Source organism: Mytilus galloprovincialis, chromosome 13 (genome assembly GCF_965363235.1).
Source record: "Mytilus galloprovincialis chromosome 13, xbMytGall1.hap1.1, whole genome shotgun sequence".
Lineage (NCBI taxonomy): Eukaryota > Metazoa > Mollusca > Bivalvia > Mytilida > Mytilidae > Mytilus > Mytilus galloprovincialis.
Genome location: NC_134850.1, coordinates 17,817,583 through 17,837,106, shown reverse-complemented (window position 1 = coordinate 17,837,106; position 19,524 = coordinate 17,817,583). Strand labels below are relative to the sequence as shown.

General features: G+C 32.6%; 1 long non-coding RNA gene across 1 annotated transcript; it reads left to right on the top strand.

Annotated features, from left to right (window-relative positions):
- The first annotated feature begins 2,467 nt into the window (after window positions 1-2,467).
- Window positions 2,468-17,496, top strand: LOC143057251 (uncharacterized). The gene is made up of 3 exons (XR_012972685.1): window positions 2,468-3,218; window positions 6,586-6,692; window positions 17,372-17,496. It is a non-coding gene; the product is annotated as an uncharacterized LOC143057251 (long non-coding RNA).
- The last annotated feature ends 2,028 nt before the right edge of the window (window positions 17,497-19,524 follow it).

The following is a 19,524-nucleotide window of genomic DNA, read 5'->3' as shown; positions in this document are numbered from 1 at the left end:
ACGAATATGTAACACATAAACAAACGACAACCACTGAATTACAGGCTCCTAATATCATGTTCTCAGATATCATCTCCCAATTTAAAAAAATCACGAAAAATTGAACCTATTATGTGTTGCTCTCCTAGCTATAAAATGTATCCAAAATCAAAGATGTGGAACATATTCTATCATAATCATTTGGTAACTAATGCAATTAGTGTCTCTTCCATGCCTGTCTTGAACATAAAAACTAAACTAAATATAAAATAAACAATACTCCTAATGCTCCGGTTGGTTGTCATCGAGCAACACAGTTAATAACACATATAGGAAAATCATAGAACTGCATTTATCATAAAACACTGTCAAACATCCAAACATACTATCCACACTCATCTGTGTCCACACTTGTTTATTTTTAACAAAATATTTGTCAACCTTTTTAAATTGTTTATGCTAATTAGTTAAAATAAATTATATTGCCCTACAGCTACATACACAATTGGAAATTGCAAAAAAAAAAAAACTTAATTAAGTCTCATCGCTATTGATTCAATGGTGACAATAATCACAAAATTATTTCAGGATTATAATTCAGGGATTAAAGAAAAGTATATCTTGAATATAACAGTCGTCATCAAATATACATATTTAAATTGTAAATACATGTATAATACCCTTTACTTGGCCTAATGATGACTTTCAATACTGTAACTGTTTATGTTTATGTTTTACTGAAGTAAATACATCAATTAACATTTGTCTTAAGTAAACAAAATATTTTAACAAGTTAAATATTAATTAAAAGAAACATGTAAGACATGACATATTGACCATACACACAATATTATATACTTTTTTCATTGTAATCAAAATGTCATCAAAAAGTAATCAGGATTACAAGCTGTTTTAAAAAGTAATTGATTAAATTCAATTCAAATTTAATCAGATGTTTGGCTGATAAATGATTTCAATGATTACTTGGAATCGAAATTGTAATCAATTACAGCTGATTAATGATAACATTTACAATTACCAAAAGAATGGTCCAGGATATACGCGATAGATAGTTCTTCCAACATTTTTTTTATAAGCGACAATTTTGGTTTTGTTAAACAGTAAATAGACAAAAATCATCAGCGAATACTTTTAAACAAACTTACGCTCGTGAGTACAGAAATAAAGCCAATATAAACTGTCGCGAATGTATCAAACTGTTATCTCGCTTCAATGAATTTATAAACAAATAAAAATATCTTTTCAAATCATTGGGGAGGGGGAAGGCGATTAGTTGGACAGAGAGATAAATCGTGGAGGAAGAGTGTTTTGTTTTGTTGCTCTATTTTTAACGAGTCTTTTTTTTTCTTCAATTTAAGCATTCTGACAGAATAAAGAAATTCCTTGTTGGTAAGATAGAGATTTATATGTAACAAAAAAGATGTAGTATGATTGCCATTGAAACAATTCTCCACCAGAGGCCAAATGACACAGAAATCAACAACAATAATTCACCCTGTTGACTTAAAAAATAAGTAAGGCTATTCCGCACAGTCAGCTACTTTTTGTATGAAAGGCCCCGAAATGGCAATGTAAAACAATTAAAACGAGAAAACTCACGGCCTAAGTTCTGTACAAAAAATGAATGAAAAACAAACATGTAACACATAAACAAACGACGATCACCAAAATATGCTAATTTGGTAGGTTCACGAACGAGGGTCATATATAATGATATATAGTGTTTTCGGTAAATTTAGATTAAAGAGATATTTTTTACGAAGACTATTAAGGAAACAAAAAATATAAATGAGTATGAGAACATGTGTGTGCAGAGCAAAGTTAGTGTAGTTATTGCTGTAAATATACCACAGTAATAAGCATGCAATTGACCATTTTAAATAATTTGACTAAAACAGATCGAAAGATTATATTTTCTACAGAGATAAATTTGTTTTAAAATGCCATCATATTGTAATATATTGTATTTACTTGTCATTGTCTTTGCACAAATAAAAACAAAAATGATTTGTTTTGACAATACATGTATTTATATATATATATGTCATTAAACATGAAATACCAAACTCCAAAGTATATTGGTTGCATGAAGTTTATCGTTTATTCATGGTTCACATAAAACCACAATATAGTAAAAGATACTTTATGAGTTTGCCTGTCCCTTTGGTATCTTTCGTCCCTCTTTTAATTCTGATTTGTTTTCTGTTACAAAATAGTTATTCTGTCATCTCTAACAGTGTCTAAGAAAATGAAACTTGTGAAATAGTGTTCTTATTTTCACCTTAATATGCATTACGTTTAAAAAAAGAAAATAGTTAAACTTCCGTATATACATGCATTTAACCTCAAAATAAGTATGTTTTCGATTACAAGTACATGAAGTATTCAATTCAAGTGATATGATATGATCCCCTTAAATATGCACATTATGCGCAGTGATATTGATGAAATTTGAAGTTAACTATATTTTTTTCCAATTCAAGAAGATAATGAAGACTCTTGTTAGTGAAACGTTTTGGAGAACCTTATACCGTCCGTGCTAAGTAGGATGATATGTCCAATCCAACAAGTTGTATGCAACATATTGATTGATACCGTGATAGGACAACATTATTTCGTTTAAGTTCATCATGCAGACAATATAAAATTTTCGTCTGTGCTATTTTCATCGGAAAATTTTTCATATAAGTGACATTTGTTTTATTAACTTTGTTATATAAATTTCTATTTTAGAAAACGTTCGAAATTTTATGAAATCAACATGTGGTTTGTAGTGATATTGTCTTTCTTGTCATATTCCTGCAATGGAAGTTTGGTTGATCAAAGTACTCAAAGCTCTGTGAATACCACATGTACGGGGACAGATATCACAGATATCAAAATGGAAGTTGAGGTTATGAAAGGAAATTACCATGATCTACTTCTTATAGTAATTAATAACGAACATGAAATCGTCACCTTGAAAGGTCAAACACAACAGTTGGTAAATGAACTTGAAAACACTAAGCGGACATTTTCATGTGAAATTGAAGGTTTACGAGACACTACTATACAGTATGAACAAGAAATAAACGAAACAATAAATTCATGGAATACATTAAATAAAACAATACAAGATTTAAGTCAGAGCGTCGGTGTGTTAGAAAACAAATTCTCAATTCTGGAGACACTTGATATGCATAGCAATGAGCATGATGAGGGAAAGAGTAACGAATCAGGTGTGTATATTTATTTTCCTGTGGGAAATAGCAATTAGCAAGGCGTGCACATTTATTTTCTTGTGGGAAATAGCAATGAGTGGTGTGTATATATTTATTTTCTTGTGGGAAATAACACAATGAGTCAGTTGTGTATATTCATTTTCTTGTTAGAAATAGATATGAGTCATGTGTGTACCAGGCATGGGGTAATCGTAATTAGTAATCGTAATCAGCTGTAATCGATTACATTTTGCAGTGTAATCCTATGTAATCAGTAATCATGCCATTTCTTATTACAAGTAATCGTAATATAATCGATTACATTGCAAAAAACAGGTGTAATCATGATTACTTTTAGATTACTTTAAGATTACTTTCATATGATTACTTGCTGATTACAAATCTTGTATATATATAAAAATAGTTTTTGATAGACAAGATGAAAATAAGAAAATGTAAAGCTTGAATGAAAAATCATGAAACTAGTATTCACAATGATGGGACCTTGGTAAATTGTATCATCTATATAACAAATTTGTATAACCAAGTGTTTTATTTTGTTAACAGTTTACTATAAACGGAAATTGCCTCTCCAATATTTCGTTGTGAGATTGAGCTTTTATGATACAAGAATATGCCTTGAAAGCATTTTTTTCCCTTGATTGAAAACTTCTAACATTAACTCCAATTTCATATAAGTTTACCCAATATTTTTTACATAGGTACATTGAAATTCAAATGCAGAAAACATTTAGTTCCTATTTGACTTTGATGTACGGCATAAATATATGAGCCCACCTAATTCATAATGGAAGTTAAAACCAGATTTCATTTAATGACAAATTGAATAAATTTTGTTTTCCATAAATTTGTGTATAATAAGTGCTTTCTAATTTTTATTCGTTATTAACTTTGAGCCTTACAGTATAAACAAGTACATGTACAGTGTATACATGCATATGGCATAAAATTACAAACAATATGCATAGTAAACAATAGGTGACGTCAGAAGTTTCATCAATACAAATTTATTTTATTGCAATAAACTGTTTCTTAATTTAAAGAGAAATGTATATACTTTCCTAAGTTACAAAGCTGTTTTGTGTTTTCACCTGACAAAAACTATTAATTATCAATTAGATCAAGTATTAAAAATTTTCAAACAAATTATGACAATCAACCACTTTTAACTTTATTGATATTGTTATTAAAGCCTCGGTCACACCTTACCAGATAGCACGATCGAACGCCTAACGGATGAAAATAAAAGTTGTCCGTTGACGTACCGGACAGAACGGATGTCGAACCTACATCCAACGGACGAGTACCGCATAAAACGGACACCTAACGGAAATGCTCAAAATTTTCCACTGGACAGAACGGACGTCGACGGATAAAACGTACGCTTAATGGACATGCAACGGATATGGACGGACGTCTAACGGATAAGAACGGACGTCTAACGGACATGAACGGATTGAAAAAAAGTTATCCGTTGGGCGTCCGTTCGAGCTATCTGGTAAGGTGTGACCGAGGCTTAAGACAATAAATTTTTTATACCCAAGCTCACCTATTGTTTGTTAAAAAAATGCAAGTAGTGATTAACACCTGTAAAAGCATTAATGGATGTGTCAATTGTGTCCCAACAGACAATAAAACTATACTTAATTAATTTTTCATTATTTGTTCAGGTGTTTTTGTTAATGAGGCAGATGGTTAAAATTTGTAGAAAAAAATAAAGTTATATCTTTTACATAGCGAAAGAACACTTTTTTATAGCTACTTATTACACATGTTACACTGTACTTGTTTATAATTTTTTTTAAATAAGATGAATAAATTCAGGCTTTTAAAAAAATCACCAAAATTAGCTTTTTTGTGAGGATAAAAAGTTATAAAAAGAACTTTGATATTGCAATATACAATGTAATCATAAGTAATCTAAAGTAATCATGATTACTTTAAAGAAAAGTAATCCAATGTAATTGATTACATATGAAATAGGGTGTAATTGTAATGTAATCAATTACATTTTATTAGCAAAGTAATTGTAATTTAATCGATTACATTTTAAAGTAATCGACCCCATCCCTGGTGTGTACATGTATATGTGTTTTCTTGTTGTAAATAGCTATGAGTCATGTTTGTATATTTATGTTCTTGTTGGAAATAGCTATGAGTCATTTGTGTTTATTTAACTTCTTGTGAGAAAATAGCAATGAGCTAGGTGTGAATATGTGTTTTCTTGTGGAATAATTAGCAATGAATCAGGTGTATATATTAATTTTGTTGTGGGAAATAGCATCGAGTAAACTGTGTATATTTATTTTCTTGTTTAAAATAGCAATGAGTCAGGTGTGCCTCTAGACGCTCGAATGAAAAAAATGTTAAAAAGGCCAAATCAAGTAGGAATTAAAGAGCATTGGAAACAACAACAAAAATCCTAATGTTTTTGCCAAACACAACTAAGGTAGTCTATTCCTGAGGTAGAAAAGTCTTAGTATTTAAAAAATTCAAAGTTTTGTAAACAGCTAATTTATAATTATGATCATACCAACGCTAATTCATGTGAACACAGAAGTGGTGACTACTGGACTGGCGAATAGAAAAATGTCCTATAAAAGCAGTTATTATAAGTTGGATGGTATCCAGGAGATACCACTGAGCTGTCACATGAAATTTTTAGTTCAAATACACATCGAAAACACATTGCACGAAAAGTTTACTTAATGTATTTGAACAGAATTATAGGCTCTGAAGAATACTGTTGCTCTGTGTATAATTTCATCATAGATAACAGTTGTAACATTGTATATGCCAAACGATTTTGTAAAAAAAAATCTCATCAAGGACGCTTGAATTAAAAAACACAAAAAACAAGATGTAATACGAAGTTCCAGAACATTGGAGACCATGTGGAAAAGGATTTTGAACCAAATATTCCGAAAGGCTTTGCTAAATACAGCTAAATTAATCTACTCCTAGAATAAAAATTCTTGATATATATAACAATATCAAGCAACACTCATAAAAAATTACCTCCAAATACAAAATTAATGTAATTAAATGTATCTATAAAAATTGTTTCTGATCAACCAGTACTGAGGTAATCTGCTTCCATAATCTTACGGAATTTGAACTTGTAAAACACAGTTGTAAATTATTTTGTTATCCGTTGACACTTTAATTTGAGATTTTCCAACTCACCGTAACGGTTTATCAAAGACAAAAATAAAAACGAAAAAAATTGCAGTGTGTAATGAACGACAAAATAAATTTTCAGCAATGATTAATTTCATGATTAAGAATACAATTAAAAACATATCAAGCAGACGTTTTAAAATTGAACACATATAATTTTGTTTTTCATTGTACATACATGCAGGTTCGACAAGTGATAAAGTTAAATGCCCTTTAGATTGGATTAGACGTGTCGACTTTGGAGCATGTTATTTCTTTAGTAATGAATCAAGGTCGTGGAATGATGCACAGGTACTTATAAAGACACTTATGTTTTGAGATTTCATTATATGTTACATGTGTTAATAGGGTTTTTAATCGAATAGTAGAATACATGAAATCATGAAGGTTTATGTCATTCCGTAAATTTCACACTGCACAGTTAAAATATTTAGAAACGTATCTATATTAGCTCAGATTGTTTATGTGAGTTCATCTGCCATATGCTAACACCCTAGATTTGTCTTTTTCTCAACGAATACTGAAATCGGGTTATTTATAACTAATTGGTAACTGTTTTTATACTTTTAATTCCAAAATGTAAAAAGAAATATGACCAATATATCCCGCTTAATTGATCGTCGAACAACGTACATTAACTGACGTTGCACATAGGAAATTGTGCTCTATCGAAATTTGAACGTTGTTTTTTTATCCGCTGTGCTTATGGTTAAGATGTCAAAGAACAATTTTTGTATGAAATATTGAATCGCCGTAAATCTCTAAATACAAGTCGTTTGCATTTATTTCCTAAATAGCAAAATGCGTAGGAATATGGTTTGGTGGTAACACGGAATTGCAGTAGTTTAAAATGGCGGTAATTTTAACTTAGAAGGCGAAGCGTACCTTTTAAGTTTGGAGAATTCTGATGAGAATTTTAATAATGGCATGCTTTCTGTTTGAGTTGATTGTAATTTGATTATATATAGATATAGGATAGAGTGGTGTGAGTGCCAATGAGACAACTCTCCATCCAAATAACAATTTATAAAAGTAAACCATTATAGGTCAATATACGGCCTTCAACACGGAGCCTTGGCTCACACCGAACAAAAAGCTATAAAGGGCCCCTAAATTACTAGTGTAAAACCATTCAAATGGGAAAATCAACGGCCTAATCCATATAAAAAAACGAGAAACAAGAAACACGTATAAATTACATAAACAAACGACAACTACTGTACATCAGATTCCTGACTTATGCACATTTGAATGACTTTCTTTTATATCATTCCGTTTATCACACAACACATAAACGACCTTGTCAAATAATTAACCAGCAGGTGGTGTTTATATTGTTGTTTGAATGACATAGAACCGGAAATCGACGTCGGTTGGACTCACTGATAAGCAACAAGACGATTGTAGACTCAAGAAGCGACGAGAAGAAAAAAGTGACAGGAAAAAATAAAAATGCGACAAGAAAAATTAAGAGACAAGAAAGTTTATTTAATGTTAGAAATATTAATTTTTAGAAAAGTGAATTAATTACAGTTGATAATTTCCTGGACTGTAAAGTTTAAAAAAAATTACATTTAGTAGCACTACATACTTCTTTGCGTTTCTTGTCGCTTTTTAACGCTTCATGTGTCTACTTACTGAAATGTCGACAATGCCGAGAATGAAAGTAGAGTGGATTTTATACTCAGAAAATTCGTTGATCATAGTAAGGCACACGATAATGTAGAAAATCCGTTTGTATGTTACTGTATCATACAGGTACGGTTGTCTGAGAAATGATAAAATCAGCGAAAATCAAAGCAAATGTAAATTGGGAAATTAGTTAGTAACAAGACATTTTGCACTCAGACAAATCGGCACCTAGGTCCAAAGACATTTCGGGACCAAGACAATTCGGTACCTCATTTTTTAGCTCACCTGGCCCGAAGGGCCAAGTGAGCTTTTCTCATCACTTGGCGTCCGGCGTCCGTCGTCGTCCGGCGTCCGTCGTCGTCCGGCGTCGTCCGTCGTCCGTCTTCCGTAGTCCGTCGTCGTTAACTTTTACAAAAATCTTCTCCTCTGAAACTACTGGGCCAAATTTAACCAAACTTGGCCACAATCATCATTGGGGTATCTAGTTTAAAAAATGTGTTCGGTTACCCGGCCAACCAACCAAGATGGCCGCCATGGCTAAAAATAGAACATAGGGGTCAAATGCAGTTTTGGCTTATAACTCTGAAACCGAAGCATTTAGAGCAAATCTGACATGGGGTTAAATTGTTTATTAAGTCAAGATCTATCTGCCCTAAAATTTTCAGACGAATCGGACAACCGGTTGTTGGGTTGCTGCCCCTGAATTGGCAATTTTAAGGAAATTTTGCCGTTATATGGTTATTATCTTGAATATTATTATAGATAGAGATAAACTGTAAACAGCAATAATGTTCAGCAAAGTAAGATCTACAAATAAGTCAACATGACCGAAATGGTCAGTTGACCCATATAGGAGTTATTGCCCTTTATAGTCAATTTTTAACCATTTTTAGCTCACCTGGCCTAAAAGGCCAAGTGAGCTTTTCTCATCACTTGGCGTCCGGCGTCCGTCGTCGTCCGTCGTCGTCCGTCGTCCGTCGTCCGTCGTCGTCGTTAACTTTTACAAAAATCTTCTTCTCTGAAACTACTGGGCCAAATTAAACCAAACTTGGCCACAATCATCATTGGGGTATCTAGTTTAAAAAATGTGTCCGGTGACCCGGCCAACCATCCAAGATGGCCGCCATGGCTAAAAATAGAACATAGGGGTAAAATGCAGTTTTTGCCTTATAACTAAAAAACCAAAGCATTTAGAGCAAATCTGACATGGGGTAGAATTGTTAAACAGGTGAAGATCTATCTGCCCTGAAATTTTCAGATGAATCAGATAACCCGTTGTTGGGTTGCTGCCCCTGAATAAGTAATTTTAAGGAAATTTTGCTGTTTTTGGTTATTATCTTGAATATTATTATAGATAGAGATAAACAGTAAACAGCAATAATGTTCAGCAAAGTAAGATTTACAAATAAGTCAACATGACTGAAATGGTCAGTTGACCCCTTTAGGAGTTACTGCCCTTTATAGTCAATTTTTAACCATTTTTCGTAAATCTTATTAAAATTTTACAAAAATCTTCTCCTCTGAAACTACTGGGCCAAATTAATCCAAACTTGGCCACAATCATCTTTTGGGTTAGTAGTTTGAAAAATGTGTCCGGTGACCCGGCCATCAATCTAAGACGGCCGCCATGGCTAAAAATAGAACATGGGGTAAAATGCAGTTTTTGACTTATAACTCAAAACCCAAAGCATTTAGAGCAAATCTGACATGAGGTAAAATTGTTTATCAGTTCAAGATCTGTCTGCCCTGAAATTTTCAGATGAATCAGACAACCCGTTGTTGGGTTGCTGGCCCTGAACTAGTAATTTTAAGGAAATTTTGCTCTTTTTGGTTATTATCTTGAATATTATTATAGATAGAGATAAACTATAAACAGCAATAATGTTCACCAGAGTAAGATTTACAAATAAGTCAACATGACTGAAATGGTCAGTTGACCCCTTTAGGAGTTATTGCCCTTTATAGTCAATTTTTAACCATTTTTCGTAAATTTTAGTAATCTTTTACAAAAATCTTCTCCTCTGAAACTACTTGGCCAAATTAATCCAAACTTGGCCACAATCATCTTTTGGGTTAGTAGTTTGAAAAATGTGTCCGGTGACCCGGCCATCTAACCAAAATGGCCGCCATGGCTAAAAATAGAACATGGGGTAAAATGCAGTTTTTGGCTTATAACTCAAAACCCAAAGCATTTAGAGCAAATCTGACATGGGATAAAATTGTTTATCAGGTCAACATTTATCTGCTCTGAAATTTTTAGATGAATCGGACAACCCGTTGTTGCGTTGCTGACCCTGAATTGTTAGTTTTAAGGAAATTTTGCTGTTTTTGGTCATTATCTTGAATATTATTATTGATAGAGATAAACTGTAAACAACAATAATGTTCAGCGAGTAAGATTTACAAATAAGTCGACATGACCGAAATGGTCAATTGACCCCCTTAGGAGTTATTGTTCTTTATAGTCAATTTTTAACAATTTTCATAAAATTTGTAAATTTTTACTAACATTTTCCACTGAAACTACTGGGCCAACTTCATTATAGATAGAGATAATTTTAAGCAGTAAGAATGTTCAGTAAAGTAAGATGTACAAACACATCACCATCACCAAAACACAATTTTGTCATGAATCCATCTGCTTCCTTTAATATTCACATAGACCAAGGTGAGCGACACAGGCTCTTTAGAGCCTCTAGTTCGTAAATCTTAGTAATCTTTTACAAAAATTTTCTCCTCTGAAACCACTGGGCCAAACTTATCCAAACTTGGCCACAATTATCTTTGGGGTATCTAATTTAAAAAATGTGTCCAGGGACCCGGCCAACCAACCAAGATGGCCGCCATGGCTAAAAATAGAACATAGGGGTAAAATGCAGTTTTTGGCTTATAACTTAAAAACCAAAGCATTAAGAGCAAATCTGACTATTAGAAAATTGTTTATCAGGTCAAGATCTATCTACCCTGAAATTTTCAGATAAATCTGACAACCTGTTGTTGGGTTGCTGCCCCTGAATTGGTAATTTTAAGGAAATTTTACTGTTTTTGGTTATTATCTTGAAAATTATTAAAGATAGAAATAAACTGTAAACAGCAATAATGTTCAGCAAAGTAAGATTTAGAAATAAGTCAACATGACCGAAATGGTCAGTTGACCCATATAGGAGTTATTGCCCTTTATAGTCAATTTTTAACCATTTTTCGCAAATCTTAGTAATCTTTTACAAAAATCTTCTCCTCTGAAACTACTGGGCCAAATTAATCCAAACTTATCCACAATCATCTTTTGGGTATCTAGTTTAAAAAATGTGTCCGATGATCCGGCCATCCAACCAAGATGGCCGCCATGGCTAAAAATAGAAGATAGGGGTAAAATGCAGTTTTTGGCTTATAACTCAAAAACCAAAGCCTTTAGAGCAAATCTGACAGGGGGATAAATTGTTTATCAGGTCAAGATCTATCTGCCCTGAAATTTTCAGATAAATCGGACAACCCGTTGTTGGGTTCCTGCCCCTGAATTGGTAATTTTAAGGAAATTTTACTGTTTTTGGTTATTATCTTGAAAATTATTATAGATAGAAATAAACTGTAAACAGCAATAATGTTCAGCAAAGTAAGATTTACAAATAAGTCAACATGACCGAAATGGTCAATTGACCCCCTAAGGAGTTATTGTCCTTTATAGTTAATTTTCAACAATTTTTATAAAATTTGTAAATTTTTACTAACATTTTCCACTGAAACTACTGGGCCAACTTCATTATAGATAGAGATAATTGTAAGCTGCAAGGATGTTCAGTAAAGTAAGATGTACAAACACATCACCATCACCAAAATACAATTTTGTCATGAATCCATCTGCTTCCTTTAATATTCACATAGACCAAGGTGAGCGACACAGGCTCTTTAGAGCCTCTAGTTCGTAAATCTTAGTAATCTTTTACAAAAATTTTCTCCTCTGAAACCACTGGGCCAAACTTATCCAAACTTGGCCACAATTATCTTTGGGGTATCTAGTTTAAAAAATGTGTCCAGGGACCCGGCCAACCAACCAAGATGGCCGCCATGGCTAAAAATAGAACATAGGGGTAAAATGCAGTTTTTGGCTTATAACTTAAAAACCAAAGCATTAAGAGCAAATCTGACTATTAGAAAATTGTTTATCAGGTCAAGATCTATCTACCCTGAAATTTTCAGATAAATCTGACAACCTGTTGTTGGGTTGCTGCCCCTGAATTGGTAATTTTAAGGAAATTTTACTGTTTTTGGTTATTATCTTGAAAATTATTAAAGATAGAAATAAACTGTAAACAGCAATAATGTTCAGCAAAGTAAGATTTAGAAATAAGTCAACATGACCGAAATGGTCAGTTGACCCATATAGGAGTTATTGCCCTTTATAGTCAATTTTTAACCATTTTTCGCAAATCTTAGTAATCTTTTACAAAAATCTTCTCCTCTGAAACTACTGGGCCAAATTAATCCAAACTTATCCACAATCATCTTTTGGGTATCTAGTTTAAAAAAAGTGTCCGATGACCCGGCCATCCAACCAAGATGGCCGCCATGGCTAAAAATAGAAGATAGGGGTAAAATGCAGTTTTTGGCTTATAACTCAAAAACCAAAGCCTTTAGAGCAAATCTGACAGGGGGATAAATTGTTTATCAGGTCAAGATCTATCTGCCCTGAAATTTTTAGATGAATCGGACAACCCGTTGTTGCGTTGCTGACCCTGAATTGTTAGTTTTAAGGAAATTTTGCTGTTTTTGGTCATTATCTTGAATATTATTATTGATAGAGATAAACTGTAAACAACAATAATGTTCAGCTAAGTAAGATTTACAAATAAGTCAACATGACCGAAATGGTCAATTGACCCCCTTAGGAGTTATTGTTCTTTATAGTCAATTTTTAACAATTTTCATAAAATTTGTAAATTTTTACTAACATTTTCCACTGAAACTACTGGGCCAACTTCATTATAGATAGAGATAATTTTAAGCAGTAAGAATGTTCAGTAAAGTAAGATGTACAAACACATCACCATCACCAAAACACAATTTTGTCATGAATCCATCTGCTTCCTTTAATATTCACATAGACCAAGGTGAGCGACACAGGCTCTTTAGAGCCTCTAGTTCGTAAATCTTAGTAATCTTTTACAAAAATTTTCTCCTCTGAAACCACTGGGCCAAACTTATCCAAACTTGGCCACAATTATCTTTGGGGTATCTAGTTTAAAAAATGTGTCCAGGGACCCGGCCAACCAACCAAGATGGCCGCCATGGCTAAAAATAGAACATAGGGGTAAAATGCAGTTTTTGGCTTATAACTTAAAAACCAAAGCATTAAGAGCAAATCTGACTATTAGAAAATTGTTTATCAGGTCAAGATCTATCTACCCTGAAATTTTCAGATAAATCTGACAACCTGTTGTTGGGTTGCTGCCCCTGAATTGGTAATTTTAAGGAAATTTTACTGTTTTTGGTTATTATCTTGAAAATTATTAAAGATAGAAATAAACTGTAAACAGCAATAATGTTCAGCAAAGTAAGATTTAGAAATAAGTCAACATGACCGAAATGGTCAGTTGACCCATATAGGAGTTATTGCCCTTTATAGTCAATTTTTAACCATTTTTCGCAAATCTTAGTAATCTTTTACAAAAATCTTCTCCTCTGAAACTACTAGGCCAAATTAATCCAAACTTATCCACAATCATCTTTTGGGTATCTAGTTTAAAAAATGTGTCCGATGACCCGGCCATCCAACCAAGATGGCCGCCATGGCTAAAAATAGAAGATAGGGGTAAAATGCAGTTTTTGGCTTATAACTCAAAAACCAAAGCCTTTAGAGCAAATCTGACAGGGGGATAAATTGTTTATCAGGTCAAGATCTATCTGCCCTGAAATGTTCAGATAAATCGGACAACCCGTTGTTGGGTTCCTGCCCCTGAATTGGTAATTTTAAGGAAATTTTACTGTTTTTGGTTATTATCTTGAAAATTATTATAGATAGAAATAAACTGTAAACAGCAATAATGTTCAGCAAAGTAAGATTTACAAATAAGTCAACATGACCGAAATGGTCAATTGACCCCCTAAGGAGTTATTGTCCTTTATAGTTAATTTTCAACAATTTTTATAAAATTTGTAAATTTTTACTAACATTTTCCACTGAAACTACTGGGCCAACTTCATTATAGATAGAGATAATTGTAAGCTGCAAGGATGTTCAGTAAAGTAAGATGTACAAACACATCACCATCACCAAAATACAATTTTGTCATGAATCCATCTGCTTCCTTTAATATTCACATAGACCAAGGTGAGCGACACAGGCTCTTTAGAGCCTCTAGTTCGTAAATCTTAGTAATCTTTTACAAAAATTTTCTCCTCTGAAACCACTGGGCCAAACTTATCCAAACTTGGCCACAATTATCTTTGGGGTATCTAGTTTAAAAAATGTGTCCAGGGACCCGGCCAACCAACCAAGATGGCCGCCATGGCTAAAAATAGAACATAGGGGTAAAATGCAGTTTTTGGCTTATAACTTAAAAACCAAAGCATTAAGAGCAAATCTGACTATTAGAAAATTGTTTATCAGGTCAAGATCTATCTACCCTGAAATTTTCAGATAAATCTGACAACCTGTTGTTGGGTTGCTGCCCCTGAATTGGTAATTTTAAGGAAATTTTACTGTTTTTGGTTATTATCTTGAAAATTATTAAAGATAGAAATAAACTGTAAACAGCAATAATGTTCAGCAAAGTAAGATTTAGAAATAAGTCAACATGACCGAAATGGTCAGTTGACCCATATAGGAGTTATTGCCCTTTATAGTCAATTTTTAACCATTTTTCGCAAATCTTAGTAATCTTTTACAAAAATCTTCTCCTCTGAAACTACTGGGCCAAATTAATCCAAACTTATCCACAATCATCTTTTGGGTATCTAGTTTAAAAAATGTGTCCGATGACCCGGCCATCCAACCAAGATGGCCGCCATGGCTAAAAATAGAAGATAGGGGTAAAATGCAGTTTTTGGCTTATAACTCAAAAACCAAAGCCTTTAGAGCAAATCTGACGGGGGGATAAATTGTTTATCAGGTCAAGATCTATCTGCCCTGAAATTTTCAGATAAATCGGACAACCCGTTGTTGGGTTCCTGCCCCTGAATTGGTAATTTTAAGGAAATTTTACTGTTTTTGGTTATTATCTTGAAAATTATTATAGATAGAAATAAACTGTAAACAGCAATAATGTTCAGCAAAGTAAGATTTACAAATAAGTCAACATGACCGAAATGGTCAATTGACCCCCTAAGGAGTTATTGTCCTTTATAGTTAATTTTCAACAATTTTTATAAAATTTGTAAATTTTTACTAACATTTTCCACTGAAACTACTGGGCCAACTTCATTATAGATAGAGATAGTTGTAAGCTGCAAGGACGTTCAGTAAAGTAAGATGTACAAACACATCACCATCACCAAAATACAATTTTGTCATGAATCCATCTGCTTCCTTTGTTTAATAGTCACATAGACCAAGGTGAGCGACACAGGCTCTTTAGAGCCTCTAGTTTCTCTATATATTTATATATAAAAAAACAAAAGAATTGATTCAGCAGTGTGGAATATTATCATCTGTAGACCTAGACCACTAAAGGAATTTGCTAGTGTGAACGGACACCAAGCAAATTGACTTTGTTCGATTTAATAGTGCTTCCTGTACATGAATATTTGTTGAATGTTATTTTTACAGTATTTTATTTATTTAAATATTTTAAGACTACCGTATAGCGGATTATTTTCGCGGGGTGTAAATTTTCGTTTATATTCGCAGATAGAACAAAATCGCCAAAATAAATTCCAAAAATTTAAAAGTGTACATGCAAAAGTACTGATAAAAGTTTTAAATCCGTCAAAATAATTACCGTTAAAATACTTCGTATACCTTATTCAATATAAATCGCTAAATTTTACACCCGCGAAAATAACCCGCTATATTGTATCACATGTTCACTTTTACTGCAAATCTAGTGCTGTAAATGTATCTATAAACTGTTGAATATATATAAAATAAATTAAATGAATAATCTTGAGAGCTTTTAATATATACGTCGATTGTGGATCTTCCCGTGAATAGAAAAAAGAACCTGTGGTTCGACTTTAACATATCAATTTTTATGATGTTTTTTCTCAACCAGAACTTTTTTTTATTTTTGGGCCTATAATTTTTTTCCATTATGACTCATTTAAAAAAAAATTTCATTCAAGCAGTGTTAAGACTAAGAATGTCTGACCAACCGTTTATCACCTGTAATGTTATTCCAAACTTTGTATAGAGTGAAATCATGGACTCGGAGAGGGTCATTTACATTTAGTAAAGGCAGGTCAATCAAATCTCGTTTTTGAACACCTATATAATAAACTTTTGTCTGATTTGTGTCAGAACTGTTTTACTGTAGAACTAAAATTGACCAAACTCAATGTTCTCCACAGGGGAGCGAGTCAGCTCATACTTTTGCAAACTCGTACCACGTCGAGTTGGTAGAGGTTATCGTCTATATTTCACCTACAGCCTGTAACAATTAGCAAAACCCATACTCCATAGTATAAAGCTATACATTGCCTTGAAATAACAAAAAAAAACCAATTCCAACAACAACAAAAAAACAGTGGCCTGAGTAATGTACAAATCAATAATAAAAATGAATATGATATACAGCAATAAATGACAACCACTGAATGACTTAGGACAGGCACACACATAATCTGACAGGGTTGAACATGTTTACTGGCGCCAAACGACCCCCTAACCCAAGACAGTGTACAAACATCTTCTCAGACTTCAATCATTGAAAGGATACATATTTAAAGTAATTGAAAGATAAATGATAAACATTTGAAAACAAATGGTATGTTATTAGAGAAAAGTGTCTAGGATAGCGGATTTCAGTCCATCTAATGTATAAGACCAAATCTGATAAATTAGATATAACTAGCTGTGATAAACAGTTAAAGCAATACTGCCACAGTGTTCATCATTATTTTTGCTTTGGTTTTTGATTAACTGCCTATAGCGCTTACAGTAATTGGATTCAATAACGGACATGCAGTCAAAAAAAATATCATCTTTCTCGCTAACCAACCTTGCGAAAACTTTAAGTTATTAATGTTAGTTTCCTTTGTAAAACATTATAATTTGATATATTCAGCAGCTCTATTGAGTTAAATAGTGTTTCTTTATTCTAATCATTAGTAATGTCATTATGACAAGAGATTGTAATTTCATAATAAATAGTTTTGAAATCAAAAGTATCTCTGTTTTGTAGGAGCAATGCAGAAAACAGAACGGATCGCTTGCAGATATTCATTCTGAAAATGAAGCTGTATGGATGGCTGACGCTGCTCGTAATAATGGAGGTATGGATTATGTAAGCATGCTTTGTCATTTTCCTTAGTTTCTTTTGTTACCTATTCTGAAATCGGACTCGGACTTCTTTTAAACGGAGTGTTACTGTGTGTATTACTTCTGTTTCTAATATTCTACATTGGCTATATAGAGGTATAGGGGAGGTTTGAAATTGCACAAAACATGTTTAACCCTGCCGCATTTTTTCGCCTGTGGTCTTTGTTAGTCTTGTGTGTTTTTTTAATTTTAATTCATTTATATATTTTGAAGTTTAGGGAGCGTGATTTTCTCGTTGAATTGAAGACCCATTGTTGGCTGTTATCTGTTCTTTGGTCGGGTTGCTGTCTCTTTGACAAACCCCCTTTCCATTGAATTTCTTAATTGTATTTTCAATTTACGAAGAAAAACATACTGCTTTCATTACCGACTATTATAGTATACCTTGCCAATATGTAATTAGGGGAAGGGTTTCATATCATTTTAAATATTTTGAACAATTCATAGATAATTACAATTTGTTAAAAGTTCTCTTCTATAACACTTAAACTCGAGGTTTGAATAATTCTATAATGATCTGATAAATGCATTTTATCACTAGTCTATGCCAAATGCCTTTTGACAAAAAGCTTGTATGTCTAGCTATTTGTCGGTTCAATACAACAGCTATAATCTTAAACCATCGTAAAAAAATTAACCAAGCAATATTTTTGACACAATACACTGCTTAGTAAGAAAAAGTCAAATTACCTGTACAGTACGAACCTTTATACAATCGAATAGTATATTAAATAGAATATCAATAATGTGGTCATTTTTATAAATTTCCTGTTAACAAAACTTTGAATCTTTGGAAAAACTACGGATTTTCTTATCCCATGCATAGATTACCTTAGCATTATTTGGCACAACTTTTTGGTATTTTGGATCCTAATGCTCTTCAACTTTGTACTTGTTTGGCTTCATAAATATTTTGATATGAGCGTCACTGGTGAGTCTTATGTAGACGAAACGCGCGTCTGGCGTACTAAATTATAATCCTGGTACCTTTGATAACTATTAAAAACCTACCACTGCAACCTACCGATCGATCAGTTGATTTTCTATCTATTTAAAGGGGCACTAGCTGTCAAATTGATGTTCACCGATTTGACTCATATTCTTATATTAGATTTATATTAATGTAAAACATTTATCCAAATTCTAAAAAGTCTGAAATAAACAATTTATAGGGCATGGGCGCGATAATATGAAGCTTTGTTTCGTTTTTTATATAGTCGTCTAGAAGCCATTTATTTTATTATCAAGATGACCTCGAAATTTAACTACTCTCGCAAAACACGATATGATTACATTATATGTATGTTTCATTATAGTACGTTATTCTGATTGACTAACTGCAATCTCGCGTTATTCCTTAATCAACTTCATTACACAATAAAATGTATCATTCATGATGACACGAGGTCACACAATAAGGTGCACAGTTAAATTGAAAAAAAACTTGATAAAAATCATGTTTTCATGATCCTAGCTAAAAAAGTAATTATAAGTAGTGAAGGCTTCTTTTTGTAACCTCATAGGGTTGTAAAAGTGTTGAACGTGCGCTCATTTTAGAATGAACTTCGGTCTACGCTTTTACACCCCAACATTGCCCAATGAAGTTACATGAAAAGATGCATTCAATTCTTAAATAAACATAAAAATAAATATAAAGAGATATTTGGACCTCGAGCAAATGGATTTTTCTAAGTTTGTTTGATTTCAAATTTAAGGTTAAATAAATTAGTTAATTTTCCATTTTACATGTATAAGAATGATTTTTTTTGTAGATCGAATCAGTCAATCAAATGATTTAAGTTTGTTTCACTTTCAATGTCCAAATTCTTTTCTTTTAACTAGTGCCCCTTTAAATAATGCCGTATTTATCATATTATAGTTAGAATGTATGTTAAGCAATCATAACATCACGGACTCTATTTGGAAATCAAAAAACATTTTTTTTTCATACATGATTTGAATTCTACTATGCGAGTGCAGTCTGGATTTTTTTTTAAACAAAGATTAACGGACGTC